Here is a 15,285-nt window from a genome sequence, read left to right as displayed (position 1 = left end):
CTTCATCCTCAGTCATATAGAAGAATCAGATTTCCATATATCACATGTCCAGAAGAAGACAGGATTGTGTTCTGGAAGTTTCCCAGAAGACAAAATAAATACTCCCATCATATCTCTCCTGGTGCCTCACTGGTTCAAAAGCAACACATTCCCAATCTTGAAAAATTTATTGGCCAAGGAGATAGATATTAGGTCAATCAGGGCTACTGTTAGGGTGGGGTGTGCACATAGTCTACCGAGGAGCGTGGGCTGAGTCGGGGAGGGGACAGGGTGGACACCAGGGTAGGGTCCCATTAGCAGAGAGAGCAGAGAAGGGATGACTCTGGCCACACGAAAGTAAACAACAGTTACACAGTCCTCACCCTAACGAAGTTTACACTGTTGCAGAAGGCAAGCAATAAGCAAGGAATTATGAAGCAAACAGCATTAGGAAAAGTAAGTATAGAGAGTTACACTTTGGGAACAGACTGCAAAGGATTTATCATTGACAAACAGGGTTGGAGAAGTCTACAGAAGACTACACTAAGAAATGCTCATGACCTGAAAAAAGGGGAGAACACAGAACACAGGAAGACAGGAATGTCAGCAAGTGCTTTAAATAACCAAAAACAAATAGCCAGAGCCAAGATAAACTGATGCAAAGGCTACATCTTCTGTACATTAGAAAAACTCTTACAAATTGCAAGGCAAAGACAAATGCCAAGAGGGGAAAATGGGCACTGTAGAGCACAATAAATAGAAAAGGCAAATTATATAGGATTTGGTTCACTAAAAAAGTGGAGCTTTCCAAGTGGCTCAGTGGTATAGAATCCACTGGAAATGTCAGAGTACAGAAGACACAGGTGCGATCCCTGGGTCAGGAAGATCCCCTGGAAGAGGAAATGGCAACTCACTCCAGTATTCTTGCCTGGGAAATCCCATCAACAGGGGAACCTCGTGGGCTACAGACCACAGGGCTACAAAGAGTCAAACACAGCTTAGTGACTGAGCACGTAGATGTAGCAATGATTAGAGTAATGCATTTTGAAATAACTATTCCACTTTTCGCCTAACAAAATAAAATAAATAAAATGAGAGGGGTTCCAAATTGAATTGGGGATATACATTTCAAATGGTTACCAAGAGGATGATTCAATCATTCTGAGGTCATTGCTCAAATTTTATTTTTTAATATTAATGTTTGGAATGTATAAAACATGATATTTCAACACAGACACTTGGCATTTGTAATACTGCTAAAGGTTTCTGCTTTGCAAACAGGAATTCTGATAAATTCTCCTTCACATTATTCCCATCCCCAAAGAAACTTACATGTGAGCTGAATTTTCAATTGTATTATTTAATATGTTCCCAACAGAAAACCTCTTTTTGCTAGGTTTCAGTAAGAGCTGAATTCTCTACTTGCAATTTTACATTTGTGAAGATTGGAAGAACTTTCTACAGATTAGCTTCTGGCTCCAAATACCGCAAATATTGTTTCTCCCCCACCATCTTCGTAATGCCTGTGTTAGGCACCAAAACAAGCATTTTCACAGCACTTTCACGTCACAGTCGAGTGTGAGTCAGCACAGTGAGGAGTGGGAGTATTCCTGGAAGCCATCCCTACCCTAGGCTTGCTAGCAGTAACTTAATTGTATAGCCTTAACTTAACTTAGCTTAACTTAACTGTATATCTCACTAAATCTAAATTAAAGCGTGTCCCCAATTCAATTTGGATCCCAAAATGCCTACTTCCTTCCAAAATACAAAGCAATGTGATAGAGGTAAGTCAAAGTGGAGTCAGGAGTCCTAGAGTGAGAGAGAAAGAACACAGAAATATTACCATTAAAATATCTTACTTTTGCACATTGTGCAAATACATGTGATCATGTGAATACACCCCTAAGGTCTCACCGAGAACCTTGAAAAGGGCTCAGGCAAATGAGAAGCCCTGAAGATTATTTAAGCTTCACTGGCTTTGTGAAGAGCTAGCTGAGTAGGACTGAAGTCCAAATAAAATTGAAGAATATGAACTTGAAATGTCACCAGTCTTCAGGGTTGTGTGATAATCTCCAGCAGCATTCAGCAGCTCAGCTGAGAAACCAAATGTAACAGAAATGTGTTGATTTTTAATCACTCAATATTCAGACTATCATTTTAATCACTGGACCCCAATTTCTCTCCTGGGGAACCACCCACTTCTCCCCCTACTTTTAGCCCATGCACTTTTAGGCTCCAGAGTACAGCGTGTTTCCTAGACCCAAACCAGACGACGTGGTATTCTGTCACTTAAAATGGAAAGAGTCCTCACACAATTTTTAAAAAATTAAAAAACAAAGAAACTGGAAGCGTAAGAAATGAGGAAAACAAGGATAGAATAGGGGCTTCCTTGGTGGTCTAGTGGTTAAGAATCTGCCTGCCAATGCAAGGGGAACTGGTTCGATCCCTGGTCTGGGAGGATCCCACAGGCCTCCGTGCAACTAAGCCCCCAAGCCACAATGACTGAGCCCACACACCCTAGCTGTGCTCTGCAACGAGAGGCCGCCAAAATGAGAAGTCGGTCAACACAACGAAGAGTAGCCCCTACTCACCACCACTATACAAAGCCCGCGTGCGGCATCAAGACCCAGTGCAGCCAAAAACAAATAAATAAATCTGAAAAAAACACAAAGATGGAATAGGCAAACGTAGGATAGAAAACAGACTTTCCGTCTTGGGCAAGAAAGCTAATAACCGTTGGTAAGGAGTAGAGTAAAATATTTAATCTTATTTTTTGGAATGGAGACCATGTGCCTGTTGAAGTTTTCCAATAAAAAACTTGATAAGGAAAGAGTTAAGAGTGCCGCTTATTGTGGCCTCCTGTAAGGTCCTGCAGTGAAAAACCTCACTTAGGCTCAGCTGAAATTGGCCCATTTCAAAGCACAAAGGAATGAAAATTAGGAATATGTTGATGGAAACAATTTCTGCCTGTGGCCTGTGATCTGAGTTGGCTAAAATCCAATGAAATGAAACCAAGGTCTGTAAAAGATGGAATGCTCTGCTGTCAGTTCTTGCCAGAAAAGGCAGGGAGGAGTCATCCCAGAGACAAACTTGGGATGTGTTCCCACTCTACTATCTGCTGTCATGCCCTCCAGGAGTGACTGACCGACAGAGGGACCAGCTAACTTAAACGGAAAGCAGCAGCTGGGGTGGAGCCTAGGATCAAGAGGCAAATTACTGGTGGTCCAAAGCACAGCTGTTGTTTAATGCTATTCCTAGGTAGAGACCAAAACGAAAGCCACTAATCTGAGACTCAAGTGCATAAAATCTGAGACTAAGGCCATGCCAGCTACTGAGATGTCTTGAAACGATGTCTGACTTTGGGTGTCAGTCCATGGAATCCAGAGAATAAATGGGAGGTAGGGGGTGGGACGCCTTCTAAGTTGTTAAAGTAGTTGCCTTGCTTAACTCTCAATCAATTCCTAGGCCCCTGCTACTTAACTAGTTCAAAGTAGAATGCTCCATGATGATATTAATATATAGCTCATTCTGTCCAATATCTAAGATATCTTAGGATATGCCCGATATATAAGATATAGCCATGGAAAACAATGAACAAGAGAATATATCCTACAAAGAAAAAATATGGACCAAACTGTCCCAGTAGGTCTTGGCTGGGGTTCTGTACTTTTAATCAATTAAATGGGCTTATCCCACATACACTTAAATATTTGGAGTATAGCAATTTAGGGGAAAATAATCTGAGATACAGGCAACTTAAGGCACTGACTTTCACTGAGGATTTGTCCTATCTGTTCAAATGGTCACTTATGCCTATCTTCAGCTCCTGAGGCCCAGGAAGTCCCAGCAAGAGGGCTGCAGATTAAGGCTTAGATGGTTGACAGGAATCTTGGGGAAATCTTGGACCAGGTAAAATATTTTTCCAAGGAAACTTGCAACCTTGATTTCAGGGGCAGAATATGAATCATAGTCAAGAAGTTACAGTAAGAATTTATGACCAAGCAGCAGATCCTAAAATTACAGTGAATTCATAAGTAGAAAAATTAAGAACTATGGGTGGAAGGTAGGAGAATCTCATTCATGAATTTTCACAAATCCTAAGGTCATAGACACACGAAGATGTTTATGATCCACTTATACATGTTGTAGGTCACATGGCTGACCTCCAGCACCACGGGTTCTATGTGATCTTCTACCCAGATGTTCACGGGTCAGGAGCCCTTCCCCAGTGTCCATCCCTCAGTGGGAGTCAGGTGTATTTACTCAGACTTGCACAAAATTGGGGCAGTTTAGCAGCAAGGCCTATGCACCCAGGATCCAGAAAATAGGATTTTCTATAACTACCATTCTATGGGTTTGTGCCCAGTCCATTGCAATCCTATGAGCATCCGGAGTCCAATATGGAACACATATTATTAAAATAAACATAGAAAATGGAAGAGGAGAGAAGAGCACAAGCTAGAGGAAGAGAGAAGAGAAAAACCAGCAATTGCACTTACTAGATCAGAATGTACATTTCCCATCATTGAGTAAAGGGCCCTTTGAACAGAAGGAGGGGAATATTCACAGAATTAGCTGGTCTCTCTAGGATGCAACTGTAAACATCTGTGCTGATTGCACCTTCACACAGCAATGACATGCTTCCTTCACTCACACAGTCTATCTCCAGTCTTCAGCCAACAAGAATGTACGGCTGGCTTGCCAACTTTCCATGCATAAACTGATTTTGTAGCCTACACTAGTCAATCATGCCTTTACACACTGTTCATGGGGTTCATGCTTTCAAACTGTGGTGCTGGAGAAGACTTTTGAGAGTCCCTTGGATAGCAAGGAGATCAAACCAGTCAATCCTAAAGAAAATCAACTCTGAATATTCACTGGAGGGACTGATGCTGAAGTTGAAGTTCCAATACTTTGGCCACCTGATGCGAAGAGTTGACTCATTGGAAAAGACTGATGCTGGGAAATATTGAGAGCAGGAGGAGAAGGGAGACAATAGAGGATGAGATGGTTGGATGGCATCACTGACGCAATGGACATGAATTTGAGCAAACTCCAGGTGAAGTACAGGGAAGCCTGGCGTGCTGCAGTCCATGGGATTGCAAAGAGTTGGACATCCCTTAGCAAATAAAAAACAACAATAAATCATGAAAATATCGTGTAAGTTTCCAGAAAGCCTTCCTGAGACATTCAGGTCCCCCCTGCTCTTAAATAAAACGTGTACCAACAGCCAGAACCCCTTCCTAGTTTCAGCAACACATTGTCTGATGCCCTTATAGAAGTGAGAGGTGATGGAGTCACGTGCTGCCAGGTAGGATAATCTGACATGGCCCAAAACTCTTCCAGAAATCCTGCATGGTGCTTCAGGAGGAGTCTGGTTGATCATGAGTGTGGGACTGTTCATCCACTTGTCTCTCTTCTCAGCCACGATGTCAAGATAGTCACTCATTCTGGCTCACCCATAAATTTCACAGCCTTACATACAGAGTTCATCAATAGCATAAGGAAATCAAGGGGCCAGACTATGTCAGGGGAAATCTTAAGGAAGCTGGACCTGCATGTGGGGCAACTATCCAGGGCCACTACCAAACCGGAGGGAAGTCCAGTGTTCTTCAGGGGGTTCTTCTTTTTAGGATACTCTGGTCAGAAATGAAGAGGTCATTGTTCACTGTACTGAGACAGAAAACACTGTGTTTTCACCAAAACTTATATCTTCTGCATCAGGAGTACACGACTAGAACACATTTCTCAGTCTCCATTGCAAGAAAGTATATTCAATGTGGCCAGAATTTTATCCAATGGAATATGCGGGAGAAGCAATGAATGCCACCTCCAAGCTTGTCTCTTAAACGTCTCCCAGGTGTCCGGGCACGGTAACTTTATCCAGTCTACTGATATAGGCACATTAGAATTCATCAGGCTGAAGATAGTAGAGTTCCTATAATCTTGGCTTCCTGAATGATTACTTGGAGCCAAACCAGGGATGTGTAAATTGAATTGTTATATGAAAAAGAAATAAATTATTGTTGTGTTAAACTACTGCTCTGAGGACTTTGTTGTCAATAAACCTAGCACTACTTTAATGAATCCATGTACTGATGTTCATGTCACATTTGTGGTGCTGGGATATTAACACTCAGAGTCATGGTTGAATCAGAGAGACAATGGCCCAGGGTAGCCTGAGGAACCATAGACAAAGAATTTCAATTGCAGCATAAGAATGAAACAAACCTAACTGCTAGGAAAGCATTCCCAAAAGTCAGCATCAAGGAAGGAAGCCATTCACAACAAAGTAAGTAATGGGGATTGAGCAGGAGGCCTGTGGGTGAGTTGGATTCTGGGGGTGAAGACAAACAGGGCCCATGGTGTAGGATTTGGGCAGAGATATGAGGGCAGCAAAGGTCCATTTTCTGTGCAAATTCAGACAACGTCTGTCACTATCTTTAATAGCCAGCTCTTTATCCATTAGCTTCCTGAAGACTCTACTCACTGGTCTCATTTCTGCAAACCCCATTTCTAAACGGCCAGTCATTTCCCAAATTCTTTTATTTAACTTTTGTTCTGTACCTGTCACACACTGATGGTATTTCCATATTCTACTTCCTCACCATATCTGTGCCTTAGATTTCCACTTTCTTCATAATCTGGTAATTGATTGCTGAGTATGTTACTGGGGGTAGAGAAAGACTGCTGCTTTCACTCTCGTGTTAAACTCTCACTGGCATAAACACTAGTGTGTGTCAGCCCCCAATCTGGGATTAAGTTGAAAGTACCCAGGTGAGGCCCCAGGCTGCAGAAGAGGGCAAACGCTCAGGAAACCCTGCTTCTGAGACATCAGGACCTCAGGACAAAAGCCGCACACCTCTAGGCATTCCATGATCTCGGCCAACCTAACATCCCTGAGGGAGGAGGTGGCCGGTGTGGGTTGAAGGTCTGAATCGGAGCTTCACCAGCCTGAGTCCCTCTCCACCATCCAAATCTCACCTGCCTCTCTAGTGATTACCGTGTTTGAACCTCTTCCCAGGAAGAACCCCGATGCAAAGAATCATTCTTTGTTTATTGTTTGGACTATTTAGATCTCAAAAGACTTCTGCTGGCCCCAGCCTCTGAGAGCTGTGTGCCTGCTTGACCTGTCTGGATTTCTGCCCGGTGTGAGGAAGTGCTCTGAGGACATACAGGCCAATAAAGCTTCATAAGGATCTGTGGCCTTTTGTGCTTGTCTGCAAGAAACACACGACTTCAGGCCATAATAAGGATATGCATCTTGTGGGGTGGCACCTATGCAAATTTTCAGCACAGAGCAGCTCTCAGCCTTAGTAATGTTAAACCAAGTATCTACCAAAATGAAGCTGTGATGAATGTAGGCAGACCACCAAAGCCGGGAAATCATAGAAGAGTTGAGAAAAAGCTGAGGGCAGGACCAGAGGCAACAGGGGGAATCATGAAGTCCAAATTAGGTTGACTGGGGCAATCAGGTTCTAAAGGAAAATCCTTCATAAGTGAAAGAGAAATAAGGTGAAGGAAATAAGAATGCATAGGTAAGAAGTTGGATAGAGAGCATCACAATGTGGAAAAAAAAAAAAAAGCCTGAGTTTTGGTGCTGACAAAGAGTTGAATTTCTGTATCTCCACTTTATATATCTTGTGGCCTCTTAAATTCATTTAACTATTAACTTAAAACCTTGAATGGTTTGTAAAACAGATTGATAATGTCTACTTCCTAGAATTATCATAAGAATTAGAGGCTTCCCTAGTGTTTCAATGGCTAAGACACCACACTGTCAATGCAGGGAGCCCAGGTTTGACTCCTGGTCAGGGAACTAGATTCCACATGTAGCCACTAAGACCTGGGGCAGCTAGTTGCTAGTTCGCTAAGCAAGGAAATACTTTTTCAAAAGAATTAGACATTATATATTAATATAGTACTTGCACCATTCAACAGGCATCAAATAAATGATGGGTGTCATTAATATGATTACTTGGTTGTGAACTTTCTATAGGCTTTATTTTTTTTTTAATTTCTCTATTATTTTTTATTTTTTTATGAAATCAACATATTTTATTTTATTTTTTTTCTTTCCTTTTTTTATTTTTTTTATATTTTTATTTTTTTTATTTTTCAGTGAGTTTTGTCATACATTGATGTGAATCAGCCATAGAGTTACACGAATTCCCCATCCCGGTCTCCCATCCCACCTCCCTCTCCACCTGATTAAGCAATCACAGTCTTACCCAGGAGCCAGTGACTGAAATCATTCTTGATAATGCCTATCCTGCTCCAATCAAAAATGAATCTTTATTTTGTACTTAGACCTTTTAGTATTTATTCATTGAACATAGTAAGTAAACTCTTTTTATACATAAAAGGCTGAGCTGGCTGCCAAAATCACAGCACTATCCATGCATATACTATGTTGTTACCTGTTTCTATGTGGCTATACATCTTGTTTTAAACTGTCAGTATTTTAAAGCTATGTTACTAAATATAAGTTTTCTGCATTTCCACACAACACTGGACTGATCTGGCTGCCTTTTTTGTTCGCCTAACATTTCTTTTTTATTGAATCAACCCTTTGTTCTGGCACATGTTCATGTACCTTTTGGTCTATTTATACATGTCATGTCTTGGATTGACTTTTTATTCCAAGTTTCTTCCTGGCAAAGATAATGAGCACAGTGAGCTTGCTTAATAAATGTTACATAATAATAACTATTAAGTGTTCCTTTAAAATCTCAAGCCGCTTTTTATCTTTCGCTTCTACTTTGAGATAATTATATACTTCTCCAAAGCTATTTATAGCCCCCATCAGGAAGAACAGCTGAAAAAAAAAAAAAAAATGTGTTCCCGGTCCTGGCAAAACTATGGTGAAAGTGATTTAAACTCCGAATTTCTTTTGCAAATGTTCCAACGGCATTCGACATATGGATGTCTAATTCTAGCAAGAGGAAACGTCTTCCAACCAAAGTCTCCCCAGTGGAGGTGGTTATTAAACACATATTGTCCATATCACCATCATCATTCATTTACCAACAAACTGAGATCACACAAGAACAGTTATGAAAGAGACCTTTTACTTCTGTTATCGGTCCAGCGGCATCTGCTTCTCAGCTGCAGTGAGTCACGCCCTCCTCTACCCTTTGAAGTCTGAACCCCAGCATATTTAGTCAAGACCGCAAGATGTAGCCACAGATCAACCTCCCAAGAGGAGCAGAGGACCTCCTCCGCGCCATGACTTGCACATTACAGGGTCAAAAAAACTATATACACGGGCGCACTACTCTGAGGGTTGCCAGGTTTAGCAAATAGAAATTTAGCAGCCCTATCCATTCCACACAATTGTCTCCCAAACTAGCCTTAAAACCCTCTAATTACTTTCTCCCCTAAGTCAAGGCAGCAGGTTCATAGTGGGCAGCTCACTGGACTTGGAGACTGAGGCTCTGCGTGCCGACCGTAGCACCTGCTCCTTGGCTTGGCTGAGTCCACTCTGACTTTAACCATCAAGATGCTTTTACCAAAGGTCCATTTCCCGACTTCTAGGAACCACCCCTCTCTGTCAGCCATGGCGCTGGGTGCCGGGGACACGACAAGCCCAGTGACCTGCCCCCGGGGAGCGCAGGGCCTAGTAGGAAAGACAGGGAGACTCCGGGGAGGAAGGGAGGGCTAGAAATCAAGACCAAGCTGATTTTTTTTTGGTTGTCAACACATCTCTGTCAGATTCCATTCCTTACTTCTCCATTTCCTTTCAGTGTGCAGCTTGCTGTACTGCAAATGTTTTCATGAGAAGCCTTCTGCCTGGAGAGAGAGCTAACAGATCTGCTGCTTGGCAACTGCAGCCTCACAAAGGTGAACGTAAAGTATCGTGATGTCTTGCAATCCAAGTTCATCACAGCATCTGTATAGCTCTGGGGAAGCTATACAAGAAAATGCCATCCTTCTTCCTGTCAGAGGCAAGTGTCTTCTCAGCCATTTGCAGTTGCTTTGCTCATTAGATGAATCCTGGAAGGTGGGGTGAGAGCACAGTGAAATTCCCTGGGGAATAACAGTTTCCCAAGGGGTCCTTGGCACCCATGAAGAAAAAGCGCTGCCAGCCTAGGTCCAGGAAAGCAAAAGCAATAGCGATACTTACCAGACAAGTTTGGGGTATGTACCTCCAGGGCAGGTTCTAGGTTTGTGTCCAAACTGAGAACAAAATGCTCGACCCAGGCTGGGAACCAGCCGCTCCTGGCCTGTGCGCCTTTTGTCCTCAAGCTCAGCCTTTTTAGCAGTAAATCTTGGATGATGAACTAAAAAAACTTGCTTTCTTACAAATATAAACAGTCTATTATGAAAATGCACATATTGAATTAAGAGACATTCCAGGATTATTTATTTGACCTCTGTTTACTTGGTTACTGTATTTTTTCCAAATCTCACAAGCTCATTTTCCAGCCCTTCTCTCTCTGATGTTAAAATCCCACTAACTGCTTCTGAGCTCTAAAGTTGGGAGCTGATGAGCTGGGCTTGAATTCCCGTTCCACCTCCTAACTGCTGCGAGACATTGGGAAAGTCGTTTAATCATTTAAACCTGTTTCTTCATCTGCTTATTAGTAGATACAGCTGATCCCCAAACAACGGGTTAGGCATCTTCACCCTTCAGAAAGTGGGAAATTCAGGTAGAACTTAACGGTCGGCACTCCAGCCCCTCAGCTCTTGAAACCAAGATTTGACCAACCAGGGATCTTGTAGTCTAGTGTATTTACTATTAAAAAATTTCAATGTGAGCGTACCTGAACAGATGGTCAATAAGATAAATTACACAATTAAATCTTTTTCATCATTTGCAAAACTATATAAAAAGAGGGCTTTATTTTTTTATATACAAATGCTGCTGTCAACTAATGAATTCTATTTACTATACCAATCATAAGTTAAGAGGATGTTAAAATACAGCCATTTTATGTCCTGGTTGGCAATATAGCAGAAGTGTCAAAGCTGGCAGCAGGACCCCAGGGTTCTTGACTTCATCACCTCCACCTTCTCTTCCAAAGTCCGGGCTACTATAAATCCTGTGGAACTTCAGACAAACCAATACATGCTTGAACCTCAAATGTGCACCAGCGTGAAACTCTTTCCAAAAGGGGTCGTGACATCTGTGCAGCCTAGGAAACTGTCTGGGTAGCTAAGTGTTCCCAAAACTTCTGCCACAGTCAGCAAGTTCCTGAAGGTCCTATGATATTAGAGATGGTGTACCCAGAGCTCCAGGGGCCCTATCAGATAGCTTGCCAACTTGATCTTGATTTACCCAAATTTACTTAATGACTTAAAGAATAAACCAATCTAGGTTTTGTGCTAATACCTACAACTTTGTGTATAGGTTTTTCTGCCATGATTATTTTGTCTAATGCATGGAGAATAATAATCACCTAGAATGATGCTTTGTAAGTATACAAGTCTCACTAGAAACTCAGTTTTATTATTGGGGAATAATAGGAGCAAGGTATTCTAAAAAACTGTGAACTTTGGCATTAGGCCTAGATTTGAATCCACCTGAAGAAGTTACTTAATCTCTTGGGAACATAATTGGAAAAAGGAGAAAATATTATGGCTTGAAATAAAGTGTATTTTGACTACGTTAAGTGGCCAAAACACGGCATGCATGCTTAGTCGCTCAGTCACGTCCATCTCTTTGTGACCCCTTGGACAGAAGTCCACCAGGCTCCTCTGTGCACTGGATTCTCCAGGCAAGAACACTGGAGTGGGTTGCCATTTCCTGCTTCAGGGGATCTTCCCAACCCAGGGACCAAACGCGTGTCTCTTGCATTTCCTGTTTTGGCAGGTGGATTCTTTTATCACTGAGCCACCAGAGAAGCCCGTTTAAAACACGGCACTCGTCATCATTATTATTGTTAGCATGTTTTTATGTTGTGAGTTAATATTAACTATTTATGCTTTCAAATTTCTTAGGAGAAAGGCATCATCCTTGCCAAGTATCACAAATAATGAAAGCTTATATAAGAAGAAAGTTAATTTATGAAATCATCTGATCAGTTATTATTACTCCCCTTTAAGAAGTTTCACAGTGCTGTGAATTTCACAAATACTATGTCCTGTGATCATGTGAATTTGAATATAATGCAGTCAGAATGTTTCCCATCCTCTTCAACATACTTATCTTGGTCATGATATTAATCTCAACACTAAGATTTATGTGACAGATTTATGTTTTTATACTAACACTATAGCATTATTTGTTGTTGTTGTCCAGTCACTAAGACACACGCTTTGCAACCCCATGGACTGTGGCCCACCTGCCAGGCTCCCCTGTCCTTCGCTACCTCCCAGAGTTTGCCCAAACTGATGTCCATTGAGTCAGTGATGCCATCTAGCCATCTCATGTCTGCTGCCCCCTTCTCCTCTTGCCTTCAAGCTTGCCCAGCATCAGGGTCTTTTCCAACAAGTTGGTTCTTTGCATCAGGTGACCCAAGTATTGGAGCCTCAGCTTCAGCATCAGTCCTTCCAATGAATATTCAGCACTGATTTCCTTTAGGATTGACTGGTTTGATCTCCTTGCACTCCAAGGGACTCTCAAGTCTTCTCCAGCACCACAATTAAAAAGCATCAATTCCTCAGTGCTCAGCTTTCTTTCGGGACCAACTCTCATATCCATACATGACTACTGGAAAAACCATACCTTTGACATTTTAAATTTGGATGTCATCACTGCAATGGTCTTTTGATGTTTTGGAGGTCCATGACATTGTACAGGAAGCAGAGATCAAGATCATCACCAAGAAAAAGAAATGCAAAAAGGCAAAATGGCTGAGGAGGCCTTATAAATAGCTGTGAAAAAAAAGAGAAGCAAAAAGCAAAGGAGAAAAGGAAAGATATACTCATTTGTATACAGAGTTCCAAAGAACAGCAAGGAGAGATAAGAAAGCCTTCCTCAGTGATCAGTGCAAAGAAATAGGGGAAAACAATAGAATGGGAAAGACTAGAGATCTTTTCAAGAAAATTAGAGATACCAAGGGAACATTTCATGCAAAGATGGGAAGAATAAAGGACAGAGATGGTATGGACCTAACAGAAGCAGAAGATATTAAGAAGAGGAAGCAACAATGCACAGAAGAACTATACAAAAAAGATCTTCACAACCCAGATAATCACAATGGTGTGATCACTCACCTAGAGCCAGACATCCTGGAATGTGAAGTCAAGTGGGCCTTAGGAAGCATCACTATGAACAAAGCTACTGGAGGTGATGGAATTCCAGTTGAGCTATTTCAAATCCTAAAAGATGATGCTGTGAAAGTGCTGCACTCAATATGCCAGCAAATTTGGAAAACTCAGCAGTGGCGACAGGACTGGAAAAGGTCAGTTTCCATTCTAATGCCAAAGAATGCTCAAACTACCACACAATTGCACTCATCTCACATGCTAGCAAATTAATGCTCAAAATTCTGCAAGCCAGGCTTCAACAGTATGTGAACCATGAACTTCCAGATGTTCAAGCTGGATTTAGAAAAGGCAGAGGAACAGAGATCAAATTGCCAACATCTGCTGATCATTGAAAAAGCAAGAGAGTTCCAGAAAAACATCTGTTTCTGCTTTATTGACTATGCCAAAGCCTTTGACTGTGTGAATCGCAACAAGCTGTGGAAAATTCTGAAAGAGATGGGAATACCAGACCACCTGAGAAATCTGTATGCAGGTCAGAAAGCAACAGTTAGAACTGGACATGGAACACCAGACTGCTTCCAAATTGGGAAAGGAGTAGGTCAAGGCTGCTTATTTAACTCATATGCAGAGTACATCACGAGAAACGCTGGCCTGGATGAAGCACAAGCTGGAATCAAGACTGCCAGGAGAAATATCAATAACCTCAGATATGCAGATGACACCACCCTTATGGCAGAAAGTGAAGAACTAAAGAGCCTCCTGATGAAAGTGAAAGAGGAGAGTGAAAAAGTTGGCTTAAAACTCAACATTCATAAAACTAAGATCATGGCATCTGGTCCCATCACTTCATGGCAAATAGATGGGGAAACAAAGGAAACAGTGACTGACTTTAATTTTTTGGGCTCCAAAGTCACTGAAGATGGTGACTGCAGCCATGAAATTAAGAGACGCTTATTACTTGGAAGAAAAGTTATGACCAACCTAGACAGCATATTAAAAAGCAAAGACATTACTTTGCCAACAAAGGTCCGTCTAGTCAAAGCTATGGTTTTTCCAGTGATCATGTATGGATGTGAGAGTTGGGACTATAAAGAAAGCTGAGCACAGAAGAATTGATACTTTTGAAGTGTGGTGTTGGAAAAGACTCTTGAGAGTCCCTTGGACAGCAAGGAGATCCAACCAGTCCACCCTAAAGGAAATCAGTCCTGAATATTCATTGGAAGGACTAATGCTGAAGCTTCAATACTTTGACTACCTAATGTGAAGAACTGACTCATTTGAAAAGACCCTGATGCTGGAAAGATTGAAGGTGGGAGGAGAAGGGAACAACAGAGGATGAGATGATTGGATGGCATCACCGACTCAATGGACATGAGTTTGAGTAATCTCTGGGAGTTGGTGATGGACAGGGGCGCCTGGAGTGCTGCAGTCCATGGGGTCATAAACAGTCAGACATGCCTGAATGACTGAACTGAACTGAACTCTGGCCAGGCTACAATCCCTAGTTTTTCCATCAAACACTACTCTAAGTGGTGCTGTGAAGATGTTTTGTAGATGTGGTTAAAATCTACAACCAGTTCACATTAACTGAGAGATTTTCCTAGACAATCTGGGTAGGTCTGACTGAAGTGGTTGAAATGCTGAAAGCAGAAGTGAGGCTTTTCTGAGAAGGAAGAAATTCTGCCTCAGCAGAAACTGACAGCAGCTTCAGTTTGTGCCTGTGATTTCCAGCCTGTCCTACAGGACAGCCCACCCTCTGGCCTTCAAATTTGTGCAGCCAGCCCCACAACCACGTAAGTCAACTCTTGCAATAGATCTCATAATAAATATATTTTACTAGTTCTGCTTCCCTGGGTTAAATCCTGACTGATACAACCGTGAAATATTTATTTTTTTCTTTTTGCATTAAATCTAACTGACTGCACCTTGACACAGAGGGTAGATACTTCTCCTAACGGTTCTCTGTATTATGAGTTGAGTGGAGCTAATTATTTTCACAGTAGATGTGAACATGCTTTTAATTCAACATTTTCCTCCATTTTACTATATCTTACCTTTCCATTTCAAAAGGAACTATTAGATGTAGATTCAATGACAACCTTCCTTTGTAAATCAAACTTCTATTGTAACTTAAAAATAAATATATTTAGC

Source organism: Muntiacus reevesi, chromosome 19 (genome assembly GCF_963930625.1).
Source record: "Muntiacus reevesi chromosome 19, mMunRee1.1, whole genome shotgun sequence".
Lineage (NCBI taxonomy): Eukaryota > Metazoa > Chordata > Mammalia > Artiodactyla > Cervidae > Muntiacus > Muntiacus reevesi.
Note: the sequence above shows the minus strand (reverse complement) of the source record.